This window comes from Theropithecus gelada, chromosome 11 (genome assembly GCF_003255815.1).
Source record: "Theropithecus gelada isolate Dixy chromosome 11, Tgel_1.0, whole genome shotgun sequence".
NCBI classification, from domain to species: Eukaryota; Metazoa; Chordata; class Mammalia; order Primates; family Cercopithecidae; genus Theropithecus; species Theropithecus gelada.
The window spans coordinates 21,893,330-21,921,059 of record NC_037679.1 but is presented as its reverse complement, the minus strand read 5'-3'; the positions used below and the strand labels follow the sequence as shown (position 1 = coordinate 21,921,059).

General features: G+C 44.7%; 1 protein-coding gene and 1 pseudogene across 1 annotated transcript in view; one reads left to right on the top strand and one right to left on the bottom strand.

The window, feature by feature from the left end:
* PPM1H (protein phosphatase, Mg2+/Mn2+ dependent 1H) overlaps nucleotides 1-27,730 on the top strand; it is a 288,777-nt gene that overhangs the window by 158,406 nt on the left and 102,641 nt on the right. The gene's annotated exons all lie outside the window — the stretch shown is intronic.
* Nucleotides 17,529-18,531, bottom strand: LOC112634887 (annotated as a pseudogene).

Sequence of the window (27,730 nt, the reverse complement as noted above, 5' to 3'; positions counted from 1 at the left end):
TAGAATCTTACACAAATTCTCCTGTGTATAAACAAGTAAGGTGGAGCTGCCCAGACTAAACTCTAGAACAAGGCTGAGGTTCACACCAGCTCCCTTTTCCCAAGGTGGCACCTGGGGCTGCCCTGAGGGACAGTGAAGCCCCCTGAACTCAGTCTGAGGCTGGCATCTGGTCCAGAGGATGCCAGACTGGTCTGTACATCAGAATCACCTGGGGGACTTTTGCCAACGTATATAATAGTTGAGTCATTCTTGTATACCTACTACCTAGATCCTGCAATTTGCAATTTTCATCAAATATATCTGTCCATCCTCCCATCCCTCTATCAGTCCAGGGCAGACATTCATGTATTCACCTGTGGGATTTTAAAAAAATAATAATAAAAATTGCAGGGCCCCTATTCTCAGGCTTACTGAATCAGAATCCTTGAGCTTGGGGCCACTGTGGGAACCACTCATCTAGTCCAGATTCCGTTTTTTACTGATGGAAAGTGAAGCTCACAGAAATAGTCTGTCTCAAGTTCCCAGAGATAGCCAGCGGCAGGACTCGTACCAGAACCTTGGTCATCGCCTGTTTTTGGAGGACCCATCTCCTCCCTTTCCGAGATTTCGCTTGGTATCTGGTAGCAACATCAGTTCTTTCTAAGATCAAATCATACTCTGGCCCTACTCTTTATCCATGAACAGTTTGCTGAGCCTCTGCTATCTTGGGGGATTACTAAGAATGTATTTTCTCCTTGGTCAAAACTTTCAACCATTATTGGGGAAAAAAGGAGTATAACTATAAAAACAAATGTTTCCTGGCCGGACATGGTGGCTTACACCCATACTCCCACCACTTTGGGAGGCTGAAGCAGGAGAGTAATTTGAGTTCAGGAGTTTGAAACCAGCCTGGGCAATATGATGAAATCCCATGTCTACAAAAAATTTAGAAACTAGCCAGATGTGGTGGCACACACACGTAGTCCCAGCTACTCGGGAGGCTAAGGTGGAAGGATCGTTTGAGCCCAGGAGGTTGAGGCTGCAGTGAGCCTTGATCATGCCACTGCACTCCTGCCTGACAAAAATACCTCCAAAAAAATAAAATGAAAGAGAGAGAGAGAGAGAAAGAAAGAAAGAAAGAAAGTTTTTCCAGAGTACAGGTGTGTGTCTTTGCTCTTAGCTGCCCCATTGAGACAGCAATGGAAAAAACACTGGGTTGGGAGTCCAGAGATAAATCACAATCTTGTCCTGTAGCAAACTGCATAACAGTTAGAAACCCACTTCCCCTGCTGAGCTGGTTTCCTGCTTTAAAGAACAGATGAGGTTAACAAGATCTTACTAATTGATTTCAATGGTGTTTTCTAGCTCTGAAATTTGGGAACCACTCAATTAGTATCCAGCCAAAGACTGACCTGGTCAGCTCAGCTTCCTGACTCCTCCATTTTCTTCCCTTCAATCTTGTTAGGTTAGGCATAGATGGCAGAAGACAGATAAGATGCTCCAAACCTAAAGCATAAAGAAAATTTTCAGTTGCCAGCTCCATTGAGACTTGGTTCCCCCTGAGAGCTGTGCTTCAGCAGTTTCCTCAGATCTCAGCTTCCCAGGAAGTCCCCACCCTGCTCCTGATGTTCTTCTCTGTAGCTTCAGAAGAACTGTACGGCATTGACCTTTGAGTTCTTCTGGCTCTCAGAGGTCCCAGTCAGCAGGCTGCAGACAGTGTCTGCCACTTGGGTGTTAAGATTGCTTCTATCACTTTTCAAAGCCCAACCCATCAAGAAATGAGTTGAACTAACAGCTCATGGTTTAGTGGCTGTGTGTGGGCCTGAGTGGTGACCACCACCTTTCCCTTGGTATTACATCCTGCCCTTCAATGTGAGAAGTGGATTCTTTCATCCTTTTATTTTATTTTTTAGAGACAGGGTTTGAGTCTGTCACCCAGGCTGGAGTGCACTGGCATGATCATGGCTCACTGCAGCCTTGACCTCCCAAGTTCAAGTGATCCTTCCACCTCAGCCTCCCAAGTAGTTGGGATCACAGGCATGTGCCACCACACCTGGCTAATTTATTTTTATTTTTTACAGAGATGGGTCTCCCTATGTCACTTAGGCTGCTCTTGAGCTGCTGGATTCAAGCAATCCTCCCACCTCGGCCTTCCAAAGTGCTGGGATTACAGGCGTAAGCCTCAGCACCCAGGCTTCATGCCTTTGTGTTTTGTTTTGTTTTGTTTTTTTGAGACAGAGTCTCCCTCTGTCACCAGCCCAGGGTGCAGTGGCACCATCTCGGCTCACTGCAACCTCCAACTCCCTGGTTCAAGTGATTCTCCTGCCTCAGCCTCCCGAGTAGCTGGAACTACAAGCACGCGCCACCATGCCCAGCTAATTTTTGTATTTTTGGTAGAGACAAGGTTTCATCGTGTTGGCCAGGATGGTCTCGATCTCTTGACCTCGTGATTCACCCACCTCCGCCTCCCAAAGTGCTAGGATTACAGGCGTGAGCCACCGTGCCCAGCCTATGACTTTGTTTTAAATACTGCCCACCCTTGGCACCTCCCACTACTACTGCCTGCCTGTCAGCTGGCAGAGCCAACCAACCTGACTGGGATCAGTTTCCTGTCTCTAACCCTCCCTAGCCCTGCAGGTTCCCTTTGAGTCATCCCTCTGGTACCTTCCCAAAGGAAAGTGGTTTTCCAGAATCCCTTCCTAAGGGTTTTAGTGCATCACAGATCTGGAGTTGCCACTGGCACCACTTCCTCCTGTCATGGCCCGATACGGTTTTGCTGGCCCTGGTTCAGTTCACCTTCACCCCTCAGACTAGCGGTGCTGCTCTTTCACTTAATGATAGTCCTTTTTAGTAACCCAAACTTTATATGGGTTATGAAAAAAAATAGTATGAACATTTTTAAATTAGATACAAATCTAAAATAAAATTTTTAAAGAGTAGCGAAGGGAGACCCATAGCTAGAGTGCACAGTATCTCTCTCCGTGAAGGATGGCTCAGGACACAGAACGGGGCAATGGTTATGAGCATGTGCTTGGAACTCACGCGGGCCTGAGTTTGAATTCTAGCCACACAACTTAACAGAATGACTTTGGTCGAGGTAGAGGATCCTTCTAAAATGTGTGAATAAAATAATAATAGCCTCCTTTGTAGAACTGTTATATTAATGAGAGGGTGCACAGAAGGCATTCAGTGTGGTACCTGGCACACAGGAAGCACTTGGTACATGTTAGCTATTGTCATTATTAAAATAGAAATGCTATGGATTCGCCAAAAGTACAGGGTTTGGAGTCAGATGGCCCAGGATTGAATCCTAATTCTGTCACTTACTGTGCAACCTCCAGCCAGTTACTTAACCATTCTGTGCCCCAGTTACCCCATCTGTAAGTTAGGAATTCTAACAATCCCTATCCCTTACAGTCATTGTGAGGATTAAATGAATTAATTCTACTCAGAAAATATTTGCATGCCTCCTGTGTTCTGGGAACTGAAGGCTTAGTTAATAATGAAGACAAAAACCCCTGAACCTCTGCCATTATGGAACTCACATTGTAATGGGGTATGGGGAGGAATGGTGGCAAAATAAGTAAAACATAATTCATGCAAAAGCATTAAACTTTATGTGCGAATTGAGTGCATTTGAAATGTTTATACAAGTATTTGCCTGCCTTATGGAAAGCACCTAATAAATGCTAGTTATCAACAGTGATTATCAATATATTATTCCTGCTGCTGCTACTACTGCAGATAGTAAATATATTTAAGTTTATAATAAATACATGATGCACGGTAAAATATAATTTGCATTACAGTGTAGATGGCTTGCATATGAAAGGGCTACATGAACTTTTGGGCTGATGTAAAAGCGTGTGTTGTGAACTCTTCTGATAACGTTCCTGAGCTGCTTTAGGACTCCACTGTGTAATAGAATTCATCTTAGCCAATATTGCTGCCAGATATTAGCTCTGGACCCTAGAACTGTATTCTTTCTAGATTAGATGTGGACAATATGCTGAATTCAAGTCAGCACACTCCAAAGGCCCGTGTGTGTGTGTGTGTGTGTGTGTGTGTGTGTGTGTGTGTGTGTGTGTGTGTGTGTCTGTGTCTCCACAAAGTTTATAATGATAATTTAGTTGCTTTGGGACACACTGGGCAGCCTGTAATATTCCCTCCAGCTCTTGAATTTTGCGATTTTTTTTTTTTACCTAGTGTTTTGGCAAGCAATGGTTGTCTCTAAGTAACACAGAAAAAGTCCTTTTTCAACAAAGCCTTTAAAAAAGCCTCCCGGCTCTCAGGCATCCGAAAAACACAGTTGTGCAGGGTTTTTGTTGTTGTTGTTGTTCTGTTTTGTTTTGTTTTTTTTCTTTTTCTTTTTCTTGCAAGACTTAGCCGTGAAGTCAAGGTCACTGCTTCCCAGGGAACTCAGCTGCACAAGAAGCCTAGAGCTGCATTGCTGGGCCTGGAGCCTGCCCTGACCCTCTGTGCTGGCCTGTGCTTCCCCCCACCCGGCTCCTGGACCCTTGCTTTTCTTTTCCAGTGGTATCCCAGGCAATAATAAAGAGGCTTTTGAAATCACAGAGTGGGAACTCTTTCCCTACTGTGGGCCACCAGGCCTGCCTGCAAAAATCGGATTCATGCAATCCATTTTTACACTGATTCATCTCTTTGCTCACTTTTCGCTCCTGTTTTGCTGCTTTTCTGTGTCAAAGTTTTTGTATAGTTGTTCCCCCACCACACCCTTGTCATGTTCTTTGTGATTCAGAACTGGCAGGTCATCATTGCCACCAGCATTTCAAGGACACATGGTCCTTCCAAATGGACTGCACCAATTTCTCAATGTTAATAGATCATCTAAAAAAATTTTTTTAAAAAAGCTGTATTATATACTTTCCAGACCCTTTATTTAAATGACACCTTACAACAGAGGCCCAGTATGTAAAACAGATAGGAACACTTGTGATGTAGAGCAGGTTACATACTGATTAGTGGCGCAGATTCTGGAGAAACATAAGCTGGATTCGGGTCCTGGCTTCTGTGACTTATCATAGCGCTGTGGGACCTTGAACAAAATACCCAACCTTTCTGTGCCTTCCTTATCAGTAAAATGGGGAAATGGGGATAATAAGAGGCCTTATCTGTGATAAGGTTAGTAGAAGGATTAAATGATTTAAAGTGTATAAAATGTTAAGCACAAGTTTCTGGCATATAATAAATGCTCAAAAAGTGTTTTATTACTGTACCAATAACCACAATAATTATCATTAGTAATATTATCCCCAGGTGGAAAAAAAAATAAAAACTAGGGTCCCCAATTTATTAAGCCAAAAAGGAAAAAAAAAAAAGCTGAAAGTTGAGTCATGCAAGAAACTGCCTTTCCTTTTGTTCCTAAGCAAATAGCTGCAGATAAAAGGTTAAATATCTCCACTGGTAGCTACTCTGGGTTCTCCTTATCTTATGGAAAGTACTAATTTACTGAGCCCCAGATGAACAGATAATTGACTATTTCCCTACCTGTTGCTTTTCCCTTGTAACATGTGGGTTACCATACCCTCCCTCTTTCCCCTCCAGCCCACTTTTCCCCTTTAAATGTTGAAGCCCTCTAATTCATCTTTGGAGAAAGGCACTGACCGCAGACTGTTTCTGTGATTCCATGTTTTTCTCTCCCAGGCATTCCTTAACGTTGGCAAAATGAACTTTTAAATCAATTGAGACGTGTCTTGGATACTTTTTGGTTTACACTCATCAACAGTCCCCCAGGGTTTCCCATGGAGCTGTTAAAAACAGCTGTTCAGTATGGTACTTTCAATGCCATGCTTTTCACAAGTTGCCTTTGCCCATAGAGGACATTGAATGAATGTCAGAAGACCAACAAACCAATCTTCGTATTGTTTTCTGGAATGGATACTTAATTATTTAGCTTATGAGCAGGCTCTCAAACAGGCTAATTTTGTTCAGGCCACGAGGCTGGTTTTGTTGGTGATTGGGCAATTGTGCCCTTTCTCCCTCTGCGTGAGGACCAGTTGCTCACACACAGGCCACCTATACATGTCACAGCCATCAGGATTCTGCCACTTAAAAGGGTAAAGCAGTATTCTGCTTTACCCTTTTAAGGGTGGACTCCGCAGACAACTTCCTTACCCCAAGTGGTGCAGGTTTGTGGATCAGAGCCTCTCAGGGCTAGTGGTACCACACCAGGAAGAGCTAGACTAGCCCCCTGTTCTTTCTGCAGCAGATACATAATTACATGATGCTGAAGTATTCATTACTGTTTTAGTACATTGCCAGCAAGCAGTCTTCTGGTTGACCCAACATTTCTGCAAGCGCTTTCAGGATTAGCACATTGGGAATGTGCTTGGAAGAGAGACGTTCCTAACGTATCTGTGTATAATGTGTGTAGTATAGGTGACTGAATATATACAATAAGCTGTGCAAAACAAACATGTCTCAGGTTAGGCCTAGAAGAAATCAGGTAAAGGGCTTAAAAAGCCAGGCAAACCGCAGCTGTCTTGTCTTTTATCATTTGGTATTTCACAGGATTTGTGCCTGTCCATACTTAGCTTCAGGGATGTGCTGATTTCTTCCACCAGTGTTCTTTGTTCCACCCCCTCTAAAAAGTCTCCACCCGTCCTCTCTGACCCCACATATCTGGATTTGCTCCCTTCCCCCGGCTTCTTACCTGCCTGCAAACATACTCAAAGTTCTCTCATTTTGCACAAAAAGCTTCCCCTTACCCCTGCGTCTTCCTCCTTTTTTTTTTTTCCTTCGAGACAGTCTCGCTCTGTTGCCCAGTCTAGAGTGCAATGGCCTAATCTTGGCTCACTGCAACCTCCGCCTCCCAGGTTCAAGTGATTCTCCTGCCTCGGCCTCCTGAGTTGCGGGGATTACAGGCGCCCGCCACCAAGCCTGGCTAATTTTTTGTATTTTTAGTAGAGACAGGGTTTCACTATGTTGGCCAGATTGGTCTTGAACTCCTGACCTCGTGATCCGCCCGCCTCGGTCTCCCAAAGTGCTAGGATTACAGGCGTGTCTTCCTCTTAACTTGGTTCTCTTCACATCCAGGATCGTCCCTCAGAGCATGCATTCCCTGGCTGCATTTCCCCCTTGTGACAGCCTTGATTCTGTCCCAGTGTGCTCCCCCCACTCCCTGCCCTGCGGTATGGTGGAGCTGACTAGCTGCCCTCCTGCTACCTTTTCCTTTCTCCTGGGCACGGGGAACAACCTTCCTCAGCCTTCAGTGTGTTGTAGGCATAGCTACATGGCTCAGTTTCAACCACGGGGGTGTGGGCAGAGTGATACATGACCCTCGAAAACCTCGTACATACTGTTGTCTTGAACTGTTATGTTCCAGGAAAAAGTTATGTTGAAGTCCTAACCCCCAGCACCTGTGAAAGGGACCTCACTTGGAAATGGGACCTTTGTAGTTATCATTAAGATGAGGCCAAACTGGAGGAGGGCAGACCCTAAATCCAGCGACTGGACTTAAGGGCATGTGTAGACAGACACAGGGAAGATGACCAGTGAAAATGGAGGAAATGGAGGTAGAGACTGGGGTTAAGAAGACACAAGTTAAGGAACACCAAGGTTTTCCTGGAATCACCAGGAGCTGAGAAGAGGCCAGGAAGGAGTCTGCAGAGCCTTCAGAAGGAGCATGGCCCTACAATTTTGATTTCAGGCTTTCAGACTCCAGAACTGTGAGAGAAGTTATTTTCTATTGTTTTAAACTGCCAACTTTGTTGTGACTCATATTACACGAATCCTAGGAGACTGCCATACACACCATCCTCACTATTCTCCAGACCAGAAGTTGACAAACCAGGATGGCTTTGGAAGTGCATGCTGAAGCCGGCAGAATACCCCTGCGACTACGCCCAAGCCAATCAGACCTTGTATTTCATGTGCGAAATGAACACACACTGTATGAAGCCATGAGATATTTAGGATTATCTGTTATAGCAGCTAATATTACCCTATCAAAAACACCCACTTACAGAGGGGTTAAAGGCAGCTACTATAAGTACACACCAACTCTTCTTGAAACAATCTCTCTGCTCAGCTTCCAGGATTTCCTCTCCCCCGTCCTCCCCTTCACTGGTGGAACCTCTTCACACCTGCCACTGACATGCAGGCTGCCCCAGGGTTTGTCTTCAGCCAGCTTCTCCACATCCCACCTGAGCCATCTTACGCACCTTCAGCATCCACTTACATCCCAATGTTGCCCAAGTACAGAAGCCCAAGCCGCACTTCCCTCCCACACACCAGGCCCCATGACCTCCCTTCCTCCAGTCATCTCTCCCCTCTTGTCAGCCTCCCACCTTTCTGCAGAGCATCAGGGGCTTTCCATGAGGCACGTGGCAGGGCTGAACTTGAACTTCCCTCACACTTGATCATTCTGCTTCCCCCACAACTCTAACCAACTTAGCAAGCCTATTGCCTGGCTGGTGGAGTAACTGCTTTTCAGGTATTTATTGGGCAGGGTGGCCATGAACTTGAACTTGCTGCCTTTTGGTATTTCTGAAAGATTCTGTTGAGAGGAACAGTATTTAGGGAGGATTTCTATTCCTCGCACCCTTCTAGAAATTCTCAAATCTATCCCTGGATGAAGCCTGAAGCTCACACTTGTGGCCCTTCTCAATGGTTTCCTGAATGGCTTGCTTAGGCCACGTGCCTCCGTTGGAGAAGGTTGTGAGAAACAGCTGTGTGAAATGTGCTGTGGCATTCACTGAAGGACCGTGCTGAAGAGCTTGCTCATTCTATCACACAGCCTCCTCTCTTTTCAGGACCACAGAGGACGTTTCTCTCGTATGCAATTTAGGAAAAGACTGGGGACTGAGAGCAGGGTAATTTTTTTTTGTTTGTTTCTGTGGCTTTTTAAAATTCGTTTTGGGCCCTGAGTTGTGTAAACCAATCCTGGTTTGTGTCTGTGTAGCCTGTTCGGAAGCATCTGTGACCCGCTTCTAATAAGCACAAGGGCCTTACAGTACATGTTCTTTGTATTAACTTAATGCCTACCTTCCTCTGATCTTTCTAGTTTTATCTTCCACATATATTTTTATTTTACTTTGTGTGTGTTTATGTAATCACCCTTTTAATTAAGGGTAAAGGTAAAGTATGGATAAATAAGATGTCCTGCAAATCTCATACTTAAGATGCCCAGAACTAGCATAGTTTTCTTTTCCCCAATAGAGCCCTCTCTCCTGTGTTCTTAGGCCACTAAGTGCCTAAACTTAAACCAAAAACCTAGGATAATTTACCCTGACCTGCATTCCCCCTCCCCACCGCTTCTGTCATCAATCCCTGTTAATCACCAGCTGCATCTTTTTTAGACTCCATATAGGAACCTCACCTGGGCCCCTTAACAAGGGCTGGCCACTGCATTGGCACCCATCTGGCAGTCCCCAAGATTACTACAATGTGGGGTGGCCACACCACTTCCCTGTTGAAAGCCCTTCAGTGACATATCTTCAGACTGAAGTCCAGATTCTACCCTCTTTCTACCTTCACCTGTCACTTCTTATCCTCACACCCTGAGCTCTGGCAATGCCAGACCAGGTACTCACATCTCCCAGAACTAAGTTGTTCCTGCCCCTTGCCTTGATAACACGCTTCCCTCCTTCTCTGTCAAGAACAGCCCTGGGATGTCTTCTAGAAGCTTCAGCTTCAGCATCACTTCTTCCTTGAGGTTTTTCCTGACTCCTCCATCCCATCCCAGGCAGACACCTGTTCACTGATGCCTCTCTGTGTGCCAGGGGCCCAAGGGTCTCCCCTCTATTCCTTTTGCTTCACTTTTCACACTGTAGTATAACTGGGTGTCCCTCTCTCTTCCCTAATAGGCCAGAGCTCATTTATGGTAGGAATAAAATCTTAGCTTTGTATTCTCTCAAAGCTCTTCTAGAAGGAGGCTCAACTCTGCTTAGGCACTTCAAAAATTGATTATATATAGTATTGTTGTTTGAAAAAACCATGACAGTGTTGATACCATTGTAGGCTTTTCCATATTCTTTGAAGACAAGTAGGTACAGTCAGTCGAGGGAGGACACCATTAACAGTAGGTGCACAGGGACCTGGCATATAAATGACAGAGATGGCTTCTTTTAGGAAACACTCTCCTAATGCCCAGCACATACAGGCACCTAGCAAGCATGGCCTCCACCCCATTGTGCCCGGCTCCCAGTCCATCCTCACACATCAGTTCTGATTCCAGATGACATCTGGTGGGCATCATTTCTCTTTTTCGCCATTCACTGCTGCTGTTCAGGTACTGTCACACACCTCACTGAACTTCAGCAACAAGCTCTGGTTCCCTCTCAGCTCTGTCCTGTACCAGTCCAGTTTCCACACACAACAGGGATAACCTTTGTAAAAGATAAGCCCTCCTCTCAAAGCCCTTCAGAGATGACTGTTGAGCTCATCTGAACTTTTTTGATGACCTGCAGAGTCCTTCTGACTGGCCCCAGCCCATCCCTCGAGCCTCCCCTGAGCCTGTCGTTTTCCTCACTGAGCGGCACGCATGGCTTTGTCTAGCTGCTCACACAGGCTGAGCATCTGCCACCATGCGGCCTTCACACACGCAGTTGCTTCTACCTGAACTGCTCTCCCTCCATCCTTCTCCATGACCTCCCCGTGCCAGTCCTTTCAGCCTCAGTCTCGCTGTCCCCTGCGGGACCTCCCTGAGGCATCTCCCACCTTCACAGATGGATCACGGTCCTCCCTGTATTGTGAGTTCTGTGCAGCAGAAACTGCCCTTTCTGCTTCCCCATCTGATCCCAGTGCCTAGCACAGTGCCTGGCACAAGGCAGGAGGTGCTCGAGGAGTAAATGCTGAAAGAAGAAAAACAGAAGGGGAGAGGAAGAAAGGTCTTGGAAGTTCTCATTTGATTGGTAAAAGTGTGGTGTTACTGGGGTTCCTGTTACACTCAAGGTCACATGGATTTAATTTGAGACCTTTTTATAGTTAAAAATGTCAAGCTCCTTTGGAGGCTGAGCCTTCCATATGCACAGAATGTTTTTATTCAGTGTAGCTGTTACCCAACATTTGAGACAGATTTGCTTCAGCCTGGTGGTTTGGCTCTGTCTAGCGTTTGCAGCCATGATCTCCACTCGCTAATTTAGGGCATACCTAGATTTCCAGCGCACATTTCTCCCTCCCGGCAATGTAGGACATAAGCCAGGGGACGTTGGTGTCCCTAGACGGTGCCTCCACATCCTGGCTCCAGAGTCTGTGGTCTCTCTGGGTGCAGTCTGTCTTCTGGGTCACTCCCATTTGTTCTCATTTCACTATTTTTGTCCCTGGCAATTGTCTGGACGGAAATTCACCAGAGTTCAACATTTTTAGTATTATTGGATCTGACAAAGGAGAGGAGCTAAAGGATGGTCCCCCCAGCATGAAGCAGAAACCAGTGCAGACAAAGAAAAGGCAGCAGCTGGATCAAGGCAGGAATCCAGGACTGAGAAGCACCCTGACCTTCACTGGAGGGGGCAAAATGCATCGGGAGTGTTCCTCTATCTTAGGACGTTGGCTCTCTCCAAGCTCACCCCACATGTTCAAAAGCAACCAGGAGTGGAGGTGAGAATTAATAGTCCACCATGAGTGGTAGCAAGCACAGCAAATGGATTAACAAACCCCTCGGGTTTAGATCTGGCCAAACCACCAGCCTCTCAAGATTTTGGTTGCTTCACCCCTAAAATGAAATGATTGAAGATTTCTAAGCTCAACAATTTCTGTGAAGAAATGTCATTTACCATATCTCTGCATTATGCACCTCTAGTAAATGTTTAATGATCTGCAATAAGTTTGAGAGTCACATTAGTGATTTCAACTTTCTGTATTTGACAAGTGTTCTAATTACCCACCAAGTGAGGAAGAGCTGAGGAAGCAATGAGCTGAGGACTGGTGAGAGGTTGTAGCAATTTGTGTTGTACTTGGACCTGCTTTGTCAAGTTGTGAACAATTAGTCTCACAGCTGAAAAACCACTGCTGCATGCAAAGCAGGTGATCTGAAGTCAGGACCACTGCTCCTGATGCCCATTCCCACTCGTGCACATTTACCCTATCTGGATTTGGTGCTCAGCCCTGACAGGTGCTGGCTGATGATCTTCATGGCATGGTGTGTGGTAGACGGCTGTGGTTTATAGAGGGGAGGAAGCCGAGGCTTGGAGAGGCCTAACAGCCAGTCCAGGGTTGCAGGGGACAAGTGGGAAGGCCAGCACTCAACCCTGGACTGCCTGATTCCACCCAAACATCCCAATGTGGGCAGGCAGGAGATGACCTTGGATGGACTCACAGACCTGAAAAGACCATTTGGTTGATCTGGGCGGCAGCACATATTGGGAACCAGGTAAATCTGCTTCCCAGTCCCTGCTTGGGGACTTCAAGACCATCACTTAGAAACCCTTCTTGCAAAGTGAGAGTAATATCTGCCTCCTTGGGTTGTTGAAGAGAACGTAGACACAGTACCTGCTACTTGGCAGGTGCTTTGAAAAAAAAAAAAAGTTTCTTTCCCTTCAATTAGAGGAAGGATTGAATCATGCAGAGTTCTTCAGGTCCAAAGGCATTTCAGCCTCCTCCAGGTTTCTCTGCCAGCCCCTCCCTTCTTGGTCCTCAATGTGGTGTTCTTTAGTTCTTAACCGATATGGCCCCTGTTTTGAGCGTGTTTCATCACATGTTCCTTTGCCATGCTAGATCCCTATTAATTTCAGTAGGGATGGCACCAGGTTCAAGAAGCTGAAGAAGAGGCCCAAAGCCAACAAGCAAGACACAAGATTTTATTATGGGGAACTTACACACAGGAACGGCCCAGGGGTGGCAGTCTGGACAGAACTGCACCTGCTTGTAAAAAGGACACAGTTTGAGGCTGGGTGCAGTGGCTCACGCTTGTAATCCCAGCACTTTGGGAGGCCGAGGCGGGTGGATCACGAGGTCAGGAGATCGAGACCATTCTGGCTAACACGGTGAAACCCCGTCTCTACTGAAAATGCAAAAAATTAGCCTGGCGTGGTGGTGGGCACCTGTAGTCCCAGCTACTTGGGAGGCTGAGGCAGGAGAATGGCGTGAACCCGGGAGGCGGAGGTTGCAGTGAGCTGAGATCTGGCCACTGCACTCCAGCCTGGGTGACAGAGCCAGACTCCATCTCAAAAAAAAAAAGGATGCAGTTTGTATAGCATCTTCACTTAGCATCCTCCCCCTAGCACCCTCCACGTGGCAACCCTCATTTCTTGAGATAACTGCTGTCAGGTGTGTCTGCTATGAGGCTTATTCTCGGGGTATGGGTAAGTTACTGCTGTCAGGTGCATCTACCATGCCTCTTCTGAGCCTCCAACAGAGTCTGCAATTGAATGAAAATCCAAGCCTTGGAAGAAGGTGAGCTTGTGAAGTTTCCTGTCCTGCTCTGTGGCTTTCTGAGCACGGTGCTGCTCCTTGGCTATCCGGAGTTCCCAGGGGAAGGTCAGGAAGGCCTTTGCTGAGGCCTCTGATGCTCATCTGGCCAGGCACTGCTGCAGACTCCATGGCAGTGAGCCCCCTCTGGACAAGCACACATCAGGTGTGGTCACCACAGGGTCTGATCACAGAGCTTTGTGCACACTCACCTGACTACCTGTGCAAGACAGAAACCTCGCTAAGGAACTCCTAAGATGGGCCACACATAGTTAGGGGTTAACCCGAAGGCAAACTTGGGGCTTGGCAGATTCTCTAAAACAGTGACTCCCAAGTTGTTGGCATATAGCAGGGTGATGCTACCAAGAGAGGAACTGCAGACGGGGCGCTAACTGGGCCTGTGCTGGGAGACCTTCTGCCTGGCTGTGGGTCTCTGGTCTCAGGCCACAGACAATAGGTCCTGAGAGTGGGAAGAGCCGCTGCTGGGAGCCACGTCCATTTCCCTCGCACCAGTCTGCAGAGGTCAGTCTTCATGTCTAAGCCTTCCAGCTCCTTGCTGTGTCATTCCCCATGGGTAAAATGAAGGCGGATCATGCCCATGAGTGCTGTGGCCTAGAATGACTCTCACCGCAGCCTATTTATTCCACTAAGCCAGCCTGCTCCACTGTGTGGACTCCCTAAACTCTCGCAAAATGCTCCTATAAGTGGGTACCTTGTATAGAGATTCTCAGTACCCTTCTCCAGCCCTTTTTTATGGGGAAATGAGGGGCTGTAAGGCTGGGGCAATGGTAAGCACTGAACAGGCCTGTGTCTGCCTGGTGTTTTGTGGTGGAGATCTCTACCTTAGTAAAACACATAGACCAATTTTAGCAGGAAAATTCAAGGATGTGTTACGCGGTTTTTGCTGTAGATATATGTCATGTTTCTTGTAGAAAATACAAACAGGCAAAAAGGAAAAATTGCCTGTAATCTCCTCCCCTCCCCAACCACTGTTACCAATTACGGGTACATCTTTCCAGCCTTTTTTCATACATAATCTCACTTTCCCCCTAGGGAAATTACACTCTGCATACAGGTTTAAAACAGATTTTCCCCTTCCTCCTCAAACACAGAGTAATGGAAAATAATCTAAACATTTCTTAATGCTTCCAAATAATGGATATGAACTTCCAATCCCTTGTTCCTCCAAAACTGTGGTGTCCTTAGGACCTTACTTTATAGTATTAATATTTATTGTTGGCTGTAGTCTTCTTTGAGATTACGGTTTTTTATTTAGTTTTTTTCTAAAGCTTCCTGTGTTGTGGGTTTGTTATCTCTTGCTGCTGTCAATGAGTCTGCATGAAACAGAATTCCTTCTCCTTTCTGGATTAGTCCTTATCTTTTTTGACTTGAAAATCATGTAGGCCCTGGTGTTTGCACTATACATAAACTGAAAGTAAACAACATCTAAGTTAGGGACAGAAGGTCACAAGTACTTAAGGTTTTTCCTAGAGCAGAGTATGACTGGTGTGTGGTTAGAATGTAGTCTTCAACCTGGGACTCCGTGCTTACCCTTCAGAGCTAGTCTACGTCATTTGGTCATTTTCTCATCTTTTATAGGAAAAGTTATTTTTCTTTAGTCATTCTGGGAATTGGCGTAACCACCACAGCATTTCATGGAGAAAAGAAATTCTCTTAGCTGTCAGATAATTCCTGTCTAGGTGACACCTCTCTTGGGTTAGATGCTTCTTTTTTTTCCTCCACAATTTGAAGGTTTAAATAAAACGTAGCCAGTGTAGAGAGTGGGATGATTGCAATTATGGAGGCAGAAAGATAAGAAGTTTGAAGTTCAGGTGAAGCACATGTCCCATCACCAAGATAAAACAAACAGTGACTCAGTCAAGAATCTGAGTTTTGGCTTAATTTCTCATGCATGTGCATTGTAGGTCATCTTTGAATTTATTTGACTTGTGAAAACAATTTTAACTACAAATAAACACACAAGCAGTATAAATACAGAAACCCCACACAGGCAGGGACCTCCCTTTGGTGAGAACGCTATAGGCACAGATGAATCATGCTGAGATAGTTTGCATCTGTGAGGTTCATGTGAACTTCGAGGCCACCAGCCCTCAAGACAAAAATAAATACCCTTCAAAGACTTTGTAGCTTCCAAGAATTATTCATGTGGAAACCAAATGAAGATGTTGATTTCCAAGAAAGAGACCTCACAACTACAGTGGATGACTGAGTGATTCCAGCCAAACACAAGAAAGTGTTAACTTTTTAAATCTATTATTGAAGGAATGTAATTGTAATTATGGTACATTACTTTAGGATTCTGGGGTAGTTTTAAGCACTTAGCTTTAAGCACTCCAGTTTAGCCTTTTGAACAGCAAATTCATGTTTCAAATTACAATGAATGTCTCTATTAATGCGCTTTCTAATTCCTTCTAAACCTCACTCCTAAATTGCACCAGACTGGAGCCATAAAGGGTTGCATGTGGGAAGCCTCCATCTGCTTTTCTCCTTTGAGAGGTGGTTGTGAATGATACCAGCCAATGGGAATAAGATAATAATTGTGTTCTAAGAGCCTCTTGTTCTGTGGAGTGTGTGACTTACTGACTGATGCTAAACATTTGAAATTGTAAATTTGAATAAGTCCATAGAAATTGGGACACAGAAACGTGGGTCTTAAAGGATGGTGCTTCTTCCGAGTGTTTTCTGGAGTGGTGTTATGGTAGGAAGTGCCTCTCAGTAATGCTGTTGTAAAGACAACCTTACAACTTGAAACTTGCCCCCAGAAAAAACACTTGAAAATAGTAGATCGAGGATGACAAATTTCTGGTGAATTCACTAGAGTGTGTTTTCTTCCAGTGAATTTATCTCTTCACTGATTTTATTCATTCCTATGAAATATCTAAGGGTGAACTGGTCTCTTTCATTTTATAGTTTGAGAAAGAAGTTAAACCCTAAGTAACTATAATAGTTTCTCTAGAACTTAAGATATTTTTTATGCACCTGAAGATTTTTTTTCAGCCTTACTAGGCCATGGTATAAATATTTCTCCTATTTCTTGTGTTGAAATGGGAGGTATCTCTTTTCTTTCAGGAAGCTGAGTTTCCACTTTTGGCATAACTAATCCCAGCAAAAACAGGAAACAGTTTATCTATCAAAAATCACACTCCTGATTTTGTCCATGATGTTCTTCCTCCTTTCTTGTTCCCTACTGTCTACACTTAAATAATTCAGATTCATAACCCAGCCCTATGAGAGCATGAGGGAGTATGGGGATAAAAGCCACCCCACTGAGGCTTCTCACAAGGACCAAACAGTGCCTCTCAGTGCCTCTTTGGCCATGGGTCTCTGTCTACAGAGTCTCACCATTGGGGGTGCCATTTTCTGGTCATCCACCCTTTCCCCAGCCTCATTTTCCAACTGGACCAGTCATAGCATTGAATGTCCCTTGTGAACTCTGGAAGGAGAGTTTTCCCCTTTGAGCCTGTGGAGGTGCTGTCTTTGGCTCTGGTTAAATCTTTGCTGACATCACAGGTGCCTCTCAAGTCAGCTTACGTAGGTCCAGCTGGTTCCTGCTTAGATATCCTCCTTTCTCTCTTTCTCATCTCTGCAGCTTGCTGTAGAGGCTGCTCCCACAGTTCTTTAGCCTTTCATGTGCCGCCATCTTTGTCCATTCAATTGGCTCCTCCGAGATTCAGCGCCCTCCTTCTTTTCCCCTCCCCTACTTTTTCCTTGTATTTCTCAGTAAGTACTCTTCATCTTTTCAGGACCACATTCCCAAATGTCACCAGCTCACCTGCGTCTCAGTATTCCCTGGCCTGGGCCACCTCTTTGTGGATGATGACTCTCCTCCATCAGAAATTTATTTTGTATATTTATAAATACACAAAATGTGTTCATGTACATGTTTCCTTCATGAAACATTTGTTTTAAAAAACTGATTACATATGCAGTATGTTACTTATGTACATTTTTTTTTTTTCCGGCTGAGCACAGGGGACTTTATTAATGGCACATGACAAGGTGGGGCTCTCTAGACCCCTCCCTTTTCAGGGGGTCTGCATGGGAACTTGAGAAAGGGAAATTCTCAGTGTTGTTGGGGACTGAGTGTGGCAGTAACTCCCCAGCAGTGAGGGCCTCTCTCTTCCTCTCTCGCTCTCGCTAGGGTTGGTGGTCCAGGGGTCTTACTCCTTGGTGGTCATGTGGGCCATGAGATCCACCACCCTGTTGCTGTAGACAAATTCATTGTCATACCAGGAAATGAGCTTCAATGACACGTGGTCGTTGAAGCCAATGCCAGCCCCAGCATTGAAGGTTGAAAAGTGGATGTCACTGTTGAAGTCAGAGGAGACAACCTGGTGGTCAGTAGTATAGCCCAGGATGCCCTTGAGAGGGCCTTGGATGCCTGCTTCAAATATGATGTCATCATATTTGGCAGGTTTTTCCGGACAGCAGTTCAGGTCCACGACTGACACATTGGCAGTGGGGACACGGAAGGCTATGCCAGTGAACTTCCTGTTTAGCTCAGGGATGACCTTGCCCACAACCTCAGCAGCACCAGTAGAGGCCCGGATGATGTTCTGGAGAGCGCCGTGGCTGTCACACCACAGTTTCCTGGAGGGGCCATTCACAGTCTTCTGGGTGATGGCGTGGACTGTGGTCATGAGTCCTTCCACGATACCAAAGTTGTCATGGATGACCTTGGCCAGAGGCACTAAGCAGTTGGTGATACAGGAGGCATTGCGGATGATCTTGAGGCTGTTGTCATTACTTCTCATGGTTCACGCCCATCACGAACATGGGGGCGTCAGCAGAGGGAGCAGAGATGATGATCCTTTTGGCTCCCCGCTGCAAGTGAGCCCCAGCCTTCTCCATGGTGGTGAAGACACCGGTGGATTCCACTATATACTCAGCACCAGCATTGCCCCATTTGATTTTGGAGGGATCTCGCTCCTGGAAGATGGTGATGGAATTTTCGTTGATAACAAGCTTCCCATTGTCAGCCTTGATGGTGCCATGAAATTTGCCATGGGTGGAATCATACTAGAACACACAGACCATGTAGTTGAGGTTAATGAAGGGGTCATTGATGGCAACAATATCCACTTTATCAGAGTTAAAAGCAGCCCTGGTGACCAGGCACCCAATACAACCAAATCCGTTGACTCTGACCTTCACCTTCACCATAGTGTCTCAGAGATGCGGCTGGCAATGACAGAGAAGATGCGGCTGTCTGTCAAATGGGAGGAGCAGAGAGCTACTTATGTACAATTTAAATATGCAAATAAACAAGATTAAGAAAAGAAAGACATGATATTCTTACCATCCAAAGATGATGACTGACTTGTACCTCTCGTCATCCAGGTCTCTCCTTGTCCTGTTCTTGTGTGATTTCCCTGTTCACATGTGGCACCTCTCAGAGCTGAATTGGCCTGCATGGTAGAGAGCTGAAGGCCATCCACCTTGTAACATCCTTAAAACCTACCCTCACTCTCCTGACAGCCATGCCAAAGAGCTGAATCACAACAAGTGTCTCATAGATGGAAGCTCTTCCATTTTGTTACATTTCAACTGTTTTTAACTTGCTTATTTTTAATTGTACTAACCCTTCCTCTTCACTGTCAACCAAAAGATCCTGAAAGACTATTGATTTCTAAAGTTCAAGTAAAGACTATGGCTTACCATTTCTTTTAGCTGGACGAGGAAGGGGTTTGGGAGAGAAGCATTGGGAATGAGTTGACTTACTCTCTTATGGAACCCAGGTAGACCACCAGTGACTGCTGCTTTCTTTCACTAGCCCTCACAAGCCTTTCTTTCATAATCTACTCTAGAATCTGTTTTTGGACAGGGTCTGTCTCTGTCACCCAGGCTGGAGTGCAGTGGTAGCTTGATCTTGGCTCGCTGCAACCTCTACCTCCCAGGTTCAAACCATTCTCCCACCTCAGCCTCCCGAGTAAGTGGGACTACAGGCATGTGCCACCAAGCCTGGCTAATATTTTGTATTTTTGCTAGAGACGGGGTCTCATGATGTTGTCCAGGTTGGTCATGAACTCCTGAACTCAAGTGATCCTCCCATCTCAGCCTCCTAAAGTGCTGGGATTACAGGTGTGAGCCACTGTCCCCAGCCTACTCTAGAATCTTATCAAGACTGGATAAGACAGCTCTCCCCTTCCCACATTGCAGAATCCATAGTCTCCCATGTTAAAAATTACACCTGACTTGCCTATCTCTAATCTTTGTTCACAGCCACATCTCTTCTTCACTGCCCTTCGTTCTAGATCCCTAACAGTACTGCGACAGCCTCATTTTTGAGGACTTTTGGGACCCTAAGATATAATCCATTGAAACCAGAGGATTTGATCCCTTTTATTGCAGCAAGATTCTCCTCTGTAATATTTTTATCTGTTTTGGAGCCTTAGTTTTCCTTGTGGTTTTTCTCCACCTTCTCAATGTGAGAGGGAAGATAATACTTCTAATCCTGGTGATGAGGGAAGGTCATTCCAGAGAAGCAGCAAATACAAAAATCAAGTAAGAATCAGAACAAGAAAGCCCAAGCTTCAAGTCAGAACTAGTGGAAATGAGGTTAGTGGGAGCCCACCCTGATCCCCCTTATCTGGAAAACTATTTAAGAGAAGAACCAGAATGGAAAAAGCCAGAGAGAGGGGGAGAGAACCTGGAACCTGGCGTTCTCACAGACAAGCCCCCACCACAGTCTCAGCCTCTTTACCTCTGCCTGTGCTCTCAAAAAAAACAAAAAAACAAAAAAAAAAACACGGAAGCAGAGAGAGATGGCCTGCTGTGGCCTTTTTCCAAGAGGGAACAGAACAGTTCTGATTTTACATCCAACAGGACTTCAAGAGTAGGGGGTGAGGCTCCAGGAGTGAAGCCCACCATATCCCTAAGCTATAGGTCAGTCAAGTGCTTCCATCCCTGAATCTTACCCACACATGGTAGAAAGGTGGAAAGATGTTAGATGTTCGTCCCATAGTTAGATTTGGGCATTGTTATAAAGGAACCTGGTTTTGGAAAACAACAATCCACACGAGTATATTAAAGACTCAGAAAAGTCCCGTGACAAAGAAGAATGTTTCCTGAACTCTTTCAAGCACGAGGAGTCTTCGTTTGGGGGTCCCCTGTTTTCATTCACACCGGATTCCACGGGAAATGCTGTAGAGGCCAACCTAAATTAACTGATTTATTCTGTGAGGAGGAGTTTGACAGGTAGCTGAGGTTAGAAGGTAGATGAGAGAACGGACCTGTTTTTCTGTGTTTTCACTTAATATGTTAGTTCAGTTCTCGGCTTTGTTTTTCTCCCCTTTTTCTATATGCATCCCCTAGAACACTTGTTTCAGTTTTATAATTTAGCTACCATATAGATATGACTATTCACAAATCTTTTTTAGCCCTGACCTCATTCCTGAGCACCACTCCCACATTTCCAACTGTGTCTTCACTAGCCCCTCCACCTGACATCAGGCATATGCCCCAAATTCAGATGCCCAAAATGCAATGTCTTCTCCAGACCACCTCTTCTGCTTGTCTCTCCTGTGTTAATAGCATCATCGTCCTTCATTGCCCAAGCCGGGAACCTCAGCAGATTTGCAGGCATTTTCTTCTCCTTTAATTCTCACATAATTTTTTAAAATTATGTATTTTCTCTAAGAATTTTCTGTTTCCACAGACATAGTTCAGACTCATTTTTTACTTGGACAGTTTAAGAGCCTTGGATAAATTATGGGTTGAGTAGAATTTTTGCAGGAAAAGGGGATTTGGTGTGGGAATCCTTTATATACATCTCTTTGTCACAATAAAATTAAAAATTATGGATATGCTTGGGAAAATGTTAAGGAGACTCTAACATTAATATTAATGAACAGAGTGAGGTTTCAAAGCTATTGAGCAAGGGATTCAAGAATACCCCCAACTCCCCTGTCAATCTTCCTTCTTTTCTGTGGAATGTTGGGGGGATCTGAACACGTGAATGGAAATGACAATGAGAAATCTTCAAAATGTTAAATTTTTATTTAACAATAAAATGTGAGACAACCATTTTATTCTTAAAGCCTAAGCGAGGTCACAAAAAATTTTTTTTTCTTTTGTACAATTCCTTAAGATCCCATTTGTAGACACTTATAATCACCCAAAAATAACGAAGTTCCAAGTAAACTACTATCCTACTGACTCTTTGTGAGTTTAATTTATTCATTCAGCATCACTAATAATCTATAAAGTCCCTTCATACATACACTCATTTAGTCTGAAGAAAGTGGTATTTATCAAGTGGGGAAAATTGATTCTCAGAGTGGCTAACTCACTTTCCCAGTATACTTAATTCATAGCTTGAAATTGACTTTGGACTGCAAACTTTGATCACTTTTCATTTCACCGTAGCCGGCTCCCAAACCCAACTTAATGGGTTATGTTCAATGAATGAGAGATGGGCTTCCCAGGCCTTTGCTGTGTAAGGAACTGGCACTGGGTAACTGTAACCAGGCAGAGCCAGAGAGGCCTTACAAGTAGGGCCGGTGTGCAGCATCTAGCCTGTGTAACCCAACCATGAACCACAGATGAGCCTCCCTGCCTCGCCAGATGAAGTAATGTAACTTATTTTGAACAGGAGCATGTGGCAAAGAAGAGGTCCTGTTTACTTCCACAGTGCACACTGCAAGACATTCTCAGTACATTATGCAGTCTAGATCTCATTGTTTATGGGTCTGGTTTTGCCCTCATGCAGCAGACGTAGTTCCTGATTTATAGCACCCTAAAGAAACTACAGTGAAGGATGCCTCAAGATTCTTGGCAGGCAAATACAGACAAAACTCCTTTACATCTTTTTTAAGAATTCCAAGGATGGAGATCCATGAGCTTTGGTCAGATGTATAAAGTGAAGATCAAGAAATTGTTTTCCCTTTTCCAACCATAGAATTTTACTGATTTGATGTGATTTCCTCCTGTTTGTTTCACTCTGAGCATGAAGAACTGGTCACCCACTGTTCTCTGAATAAACCCATTTTAAATGCATGAAGGCAAGTGTGATGAGATTGTTCCTCATTCTTTCCCTCAGGCTAAAATACCACTTTTGCTTTAGCCTCTTCAAAGCTTCTATTTTCCACCCCTTGAATTGTGTTTACTCCTCTTCTTGGGACCCTGCTCAGTTGTTCCGTCACATTGCTATTTTTCAAGTAAAGAGGCCTGAATCGGACACAAATCAAACAAGGGTGTGACCAATCCAGGGTATTAGTGAAGAAATTATTTCCTGGGCTCTGCAAGTCCTACCTGTCTTGGCACACAAATAGTGAGCCATTGTAGTCAACAGTCACCTTTAAAAAGAAGAGAAAAGTTCATCCTACTCATAAATAGTCTGCAGTAGAGAGAAAAATAAATGCCTTTGGTGGCTTCACCTGTTCTGGCTACTTGCTGTGAGGAAGAAAATGTGCTTGATTTGGCACTTAACAAATGGTTGTACACATTTGTGCTAGGGAACCGTGCGATATTGTGAATTTTAGATATTGACCCTGCACTAGAGAGAAGCAGAATGCATATCCTCTGATGCAAATGAAAAATAAAGCATTGTGTGATATACACATTGAAATCTAAACATGCAGGCAAAACTTTTTCAGCAAGATGCCTTTAAAAGGGTGCTGAATAAGAAATCACTGAGATTTTCAGATCTGAATCTAGTTTGAACTCGAGTCCTTTAAGAGAAAGTTCTAAAACCCACCAATTAGGAATGTAAAATTGTACAGTCACTTTGGAAAGCTAACTGGTGGTTCTTCAGAAAGTTAAGGTTACCATATGGCTCAATAATTTCACTCCTGGGTATATGCCCAAGAGAACTGAAAACATATATTTACACAAAAAGTTGTACACAAATGTTCATTGCAGCATTGTTCACTATTTTTTTAAAAATGGAAACAAATGTCTGCCAACTAATGAATGGATAAACAAAATGTGTTCATGTGATGGAATATTATTTAGTCACAAGAAGGAATGAAGTACTGATGCATGCTGTAACATGGATGAACATATGAAAACATATGTTTAGCAAATGAAACCAGTCATAAAGACCATGTATTGTATAATGCCATTCATATTAAATGTCCAGAATAGATTAATCCATAGAGACAAAGTACATTAGTATTTGCCAGGGCTTAGAAGGAAGGAGAGATGGGGAGTGGCTACTAAAATGTACAGGGGCTAGGGAGTCCTTTTTCAGATTTCGAAAATCCTGGAATTGGGCCGGTTGCAGTGGCTCACGCCTTTAATCCCAACACTTTGGGAGGCTGAGACAGGCTGATCATGAGGTCGGGAGATCGAGACCATCCTGGCTAACACGGTGAAACCCCGTCTCTACTAAAAATACGAAAAACTAGCCGGGCGAGGTGGCGAGTAGTCCCAGCTACTCGGGAGGCTGAGGCAGGAGAATGGCGTGAACCCAGGAGGCGGAGCTTGCAGTGAGCTGAGATCCGGCCACTGCACTCCAGCCCAGGCGACAGAGCGAGACTCCGTCTCAAAAAAATACGAAAAAACTAGCCAGGCGTGGTAGCCTGTAGTCCCAGCTACTTGGGAGGCTGAGGCAGGAGAATGGCATGAACCTGGGAGGCAGAGCTTGCAGTGAGCCGAGATCGCGCCACTGCACTCCAGCCTAGGTGACAGAGCAAGACTCCGTCTTCAAAAAAAAAAATAGAAAAAAAAAAATAGAAAAAGAGAAAATGTCCTGGAATTGGATAATGGTGATGGTCGCACAACCCTGAGAATGTACCAAAAAACACTGACTTGTATCACTTTAAGAGGGTGAATTTTATGGTATGCAGACTGTAATTCAAAACCAGAAAGCAAACACATAGACCTCTTTTTTTGAGAAATGATATGCACCTTGAAAACCTTTCATTAATGACTAAGGCATTTACCTGATCTGGAAAATGTTGTGTTGGTGTGCTGGGTTTCATGAGTGTTGCTGGTAGCCAAGATGGTAGACTAAGATGTTTCTACAGAAAGTGGCTGAATATGACACTGAGAAATTATTCTGGGTGGTATGAATACAGACTGGGCTGGTTGTGAAGAAAGCAAGGAACGTTGGACTCAGCTATGGCTCTATGAGTGGTCACTTATTTTTGCTGCTACTTAAAGATCTGAAATATTTTTCCCTTGACTGTCATTTGTGAATATTTTTGCCTAGGAGCTTAATTGCATAGTTGGGGTCTTGTTAAATGAATCATCATATTTGCAGACTTATTTAGTAGTTTCCATTCTGAAAATTGAATGACAAGAAATACACCCAAACTGATTCCAGGCTATTAGGTTTACTTTTTTCCCTTCAGCTATTTTTTAATACCATTAATTAGCATCTGCAGAGTAGCCATCCTCTGACGATGGTAAGGTAACCCTGACTTGTCCCTCAGCTGTCCTGCTTTCTTTCCCAACAATGCGTTTCTAATACTTTTGAAAGAGAACAACACTTCTGCTGCATCCAAACAGAATCCACAAGGTCTGATGCTTTTGAACAAAATGGATGTTTCCTCCCTGTGCCTTGAAATTGATATACACTGTCAAAAAGGGTTTTCCGAATGGTTTCTCTTTGTCACCTTGTACCAGATTTTCTCCTCCATTCTGGAAATGTGCAGTTTAATGTTGCGTTTCGAATCACTTTCAGCTGAAAGAGTGTGTAATGGAATCAGGGCATCCATGAATACTCTTAACAGTGTCAGAGATGCCTTTTTGTTTGTAGCTCTGTGTTCCAAGGGGACTGATGACAACAATGAAATTACATTGGGGGCCTTGCTCAGTAACAGGTTCCTTGTCTGTGATGATTTAAGAGAAATAGTAAGGGCAGCTTCTCCTATCCTGTTGCTTCTGTGTTTGGTTTATATTTCTTAGAATCTAAATTGTGGTGATTATCACCTCCTGAGAAGAAAAGTAGTAACTGGAGTCCTTGTCAGTATTTTCCTACCCCAGTGTGTATCAGACTTCTTTTCAGAAGCATTTCACTCTAATGCTGAAAGTTGCCTTGAAATCACCTGATTGTGCCCCTTTTTGTTATTAGCAAGGATGCCAGGGCCCAGAGTTAAAGACTATTAACAGTAGCCCACTGTGGAGCTGGCACCTATAATTTCAGATTCCCGGGCCGGTGCTTCCCGGGCCGGTGCTGTTTCTGCCACAACACACAGGCTCCTACCACCAATTACTCACATATGTGTGAATTTCCTCCAAAGCCATGAACCTTCTGAGCTGGAGGAGGGCTTGACAATTAGCCTTTGTCCCACAGTCTTCATCATTTCGTGCTTTGGCTGTCACAGGATAGCCTTCCAGGTTAACTGTCAGAACCTAACAACCCAGAAAGGGTAGATGATGGCAGGCCCTTCCTCATGCGCGCGTGTGTGTTCTACGTTGGCACACATTTAACTACATGAGTGGGTGGATTCCATGCTACAGGGCTGGCCGATTGCTTAGGAATTAAAGATGGGAACGAAGTTCTGCACTCCCAGGACTTTTTTAAACTAGAGCCTCAAAGCATTTTGCTTTGCCATTCAGCAAGTTCTCTTGCTGCGGAGAGAAGAAACCAGGGTATATAACAAAGTAAAATGACTTGGTTTGGAATTGGACTTCAGATGTGAGTTTGATCGCTGCCCTTTGTCTTACTTAGAGGACTATTTTATTTTTATTTATTTTTATTTTATTTATTTTATTTTTTTGAGATGGAGTCTCACTCTGTCACCCAGGCTGGAGTGCGTGGCCGGATCTCGGCTCACTGCAAGCTCCTTCTCCTGGGTTCACGCCATTCTCCTGCCTCAGCCTCCTGAGTAGCTGGGACTACAGGCGCCCGCCACCGCACCCGGCTAATTTTTTGTAGTTTTAGTAGAGACGGGGTTTCACCGTGGTCTCAATCTCCTGACCTCATGATCCGCCCGCCTCGGCCTCCCAAAGTGCTGGGATTACAGGCGTGTGCCACTGCGCCGGCCACTTGCAGGACTTTTAATGCCTTTTGCTCCATAGAAATTGGACTCCTGAACACCATTACCTGCTTCTCAAGTCCAGCAGCTTGGGGATTTTGGATTTCTTTTCCATTTCTACTCTACAGAGAGATGCTACCTTTATTTTTTAGTTGGGCTGTATATTTGTGTATGTGCGCATGTATAATTTTTTTCCCTTTCTCTTTCCCACCTCATGTTATAGGTCATTGTTGTGTGTCTAGAGCAGAGGGAGTGCTTGGGAGGTTCTGCCACATGGGCAAAGCTTTCTACTGAGGCTGAAAAGCTCTATGCCTATTAATTGTCTCCATGCCATGTTTACATGGCACCTATTTATTATTTGACTGTGAATTTGGGGATTTTGTCTGGTTTTAAGACAAAAGGTTTTTACCTTGAGAGGGCAGAAGGGCTGAAGTGTGCTCTGGAATGTACCCTGCCAGAACATGGGCTTTTAGGCTTTCTGAGGGTGACACGAAGAAGGTGCTGACAGTGTGTTCCTGTGTTTGGACTACTTGATTCTCCAAACTTCGTCTTCCCCTTAAAACTTAATTTATGCTGGGCATGGTGGCTCATGCCTGCCATCCCAACACTTTGGGAGGCTTAGGTGTGAGGATCACTTAAACCCAGTACTAAAAAATTTTTTAAAATTGCCAGGCACAGTGGCTCATGCCTGTAATCTCAGTACTTTGTGAGGCCGAGGCGGGCGGATCACCTGAGGTCGGGAGTTTGAAACCAGCCTGACCAACATGGAGAAACCTTGTCTCTACTAAAAATACAAAATTAGCCAGGCCTGGTGGTGCGTGCCTGTAATCCCAGCTACTTGGGAGGCTGAGGCAGGGGAATCGCTTGAATCTGGGAGGTGAAGGTTGCGGTGAGTCGAGCTCGTACCATTGTACTCGCGCCTGGGCAACAAGAGTGAAACTCTGTCTCAAAAAAAATTTTTTTTTTTTTAATTAACCAGGCATGGTGGCACATGCCTGTGGTCCCAGCTACTCAAGAGGCTGAGGTGAGAGGATCACTCGAGCCCAGAAGGCCAGGGCTGCAGTGAGCCACGATTATGCCACTGCACTCCAGCCTGGGCAACAGAACGAGACCTTGTCTCAAAAAAAGAAAAAAGGAAAGAAATAATTTGTTACTCGTTTGCATGAATCTGAAGCTTTCTCTATAGCCGTAGCCAATGACACAGTAGCTCTGCAGTGTACTAAGGCAATGTCGTTTCATTTTAGGAAATTTAGAAGTGAGGGGGTGTAAATGAGCTTCTACTTTTCAAACCCAGTAGCAACCTGTGTGTTGGGGCTCTGTGGAGGGAGAACATTTCTGAGACCATCTAGAAGGAAAGTTCCTCATTCTGCAGGATGAAACCACAGCACACAACAGTATAGGTTGAGTTTTGCTTGCTACGGAACAAGGGAGATATC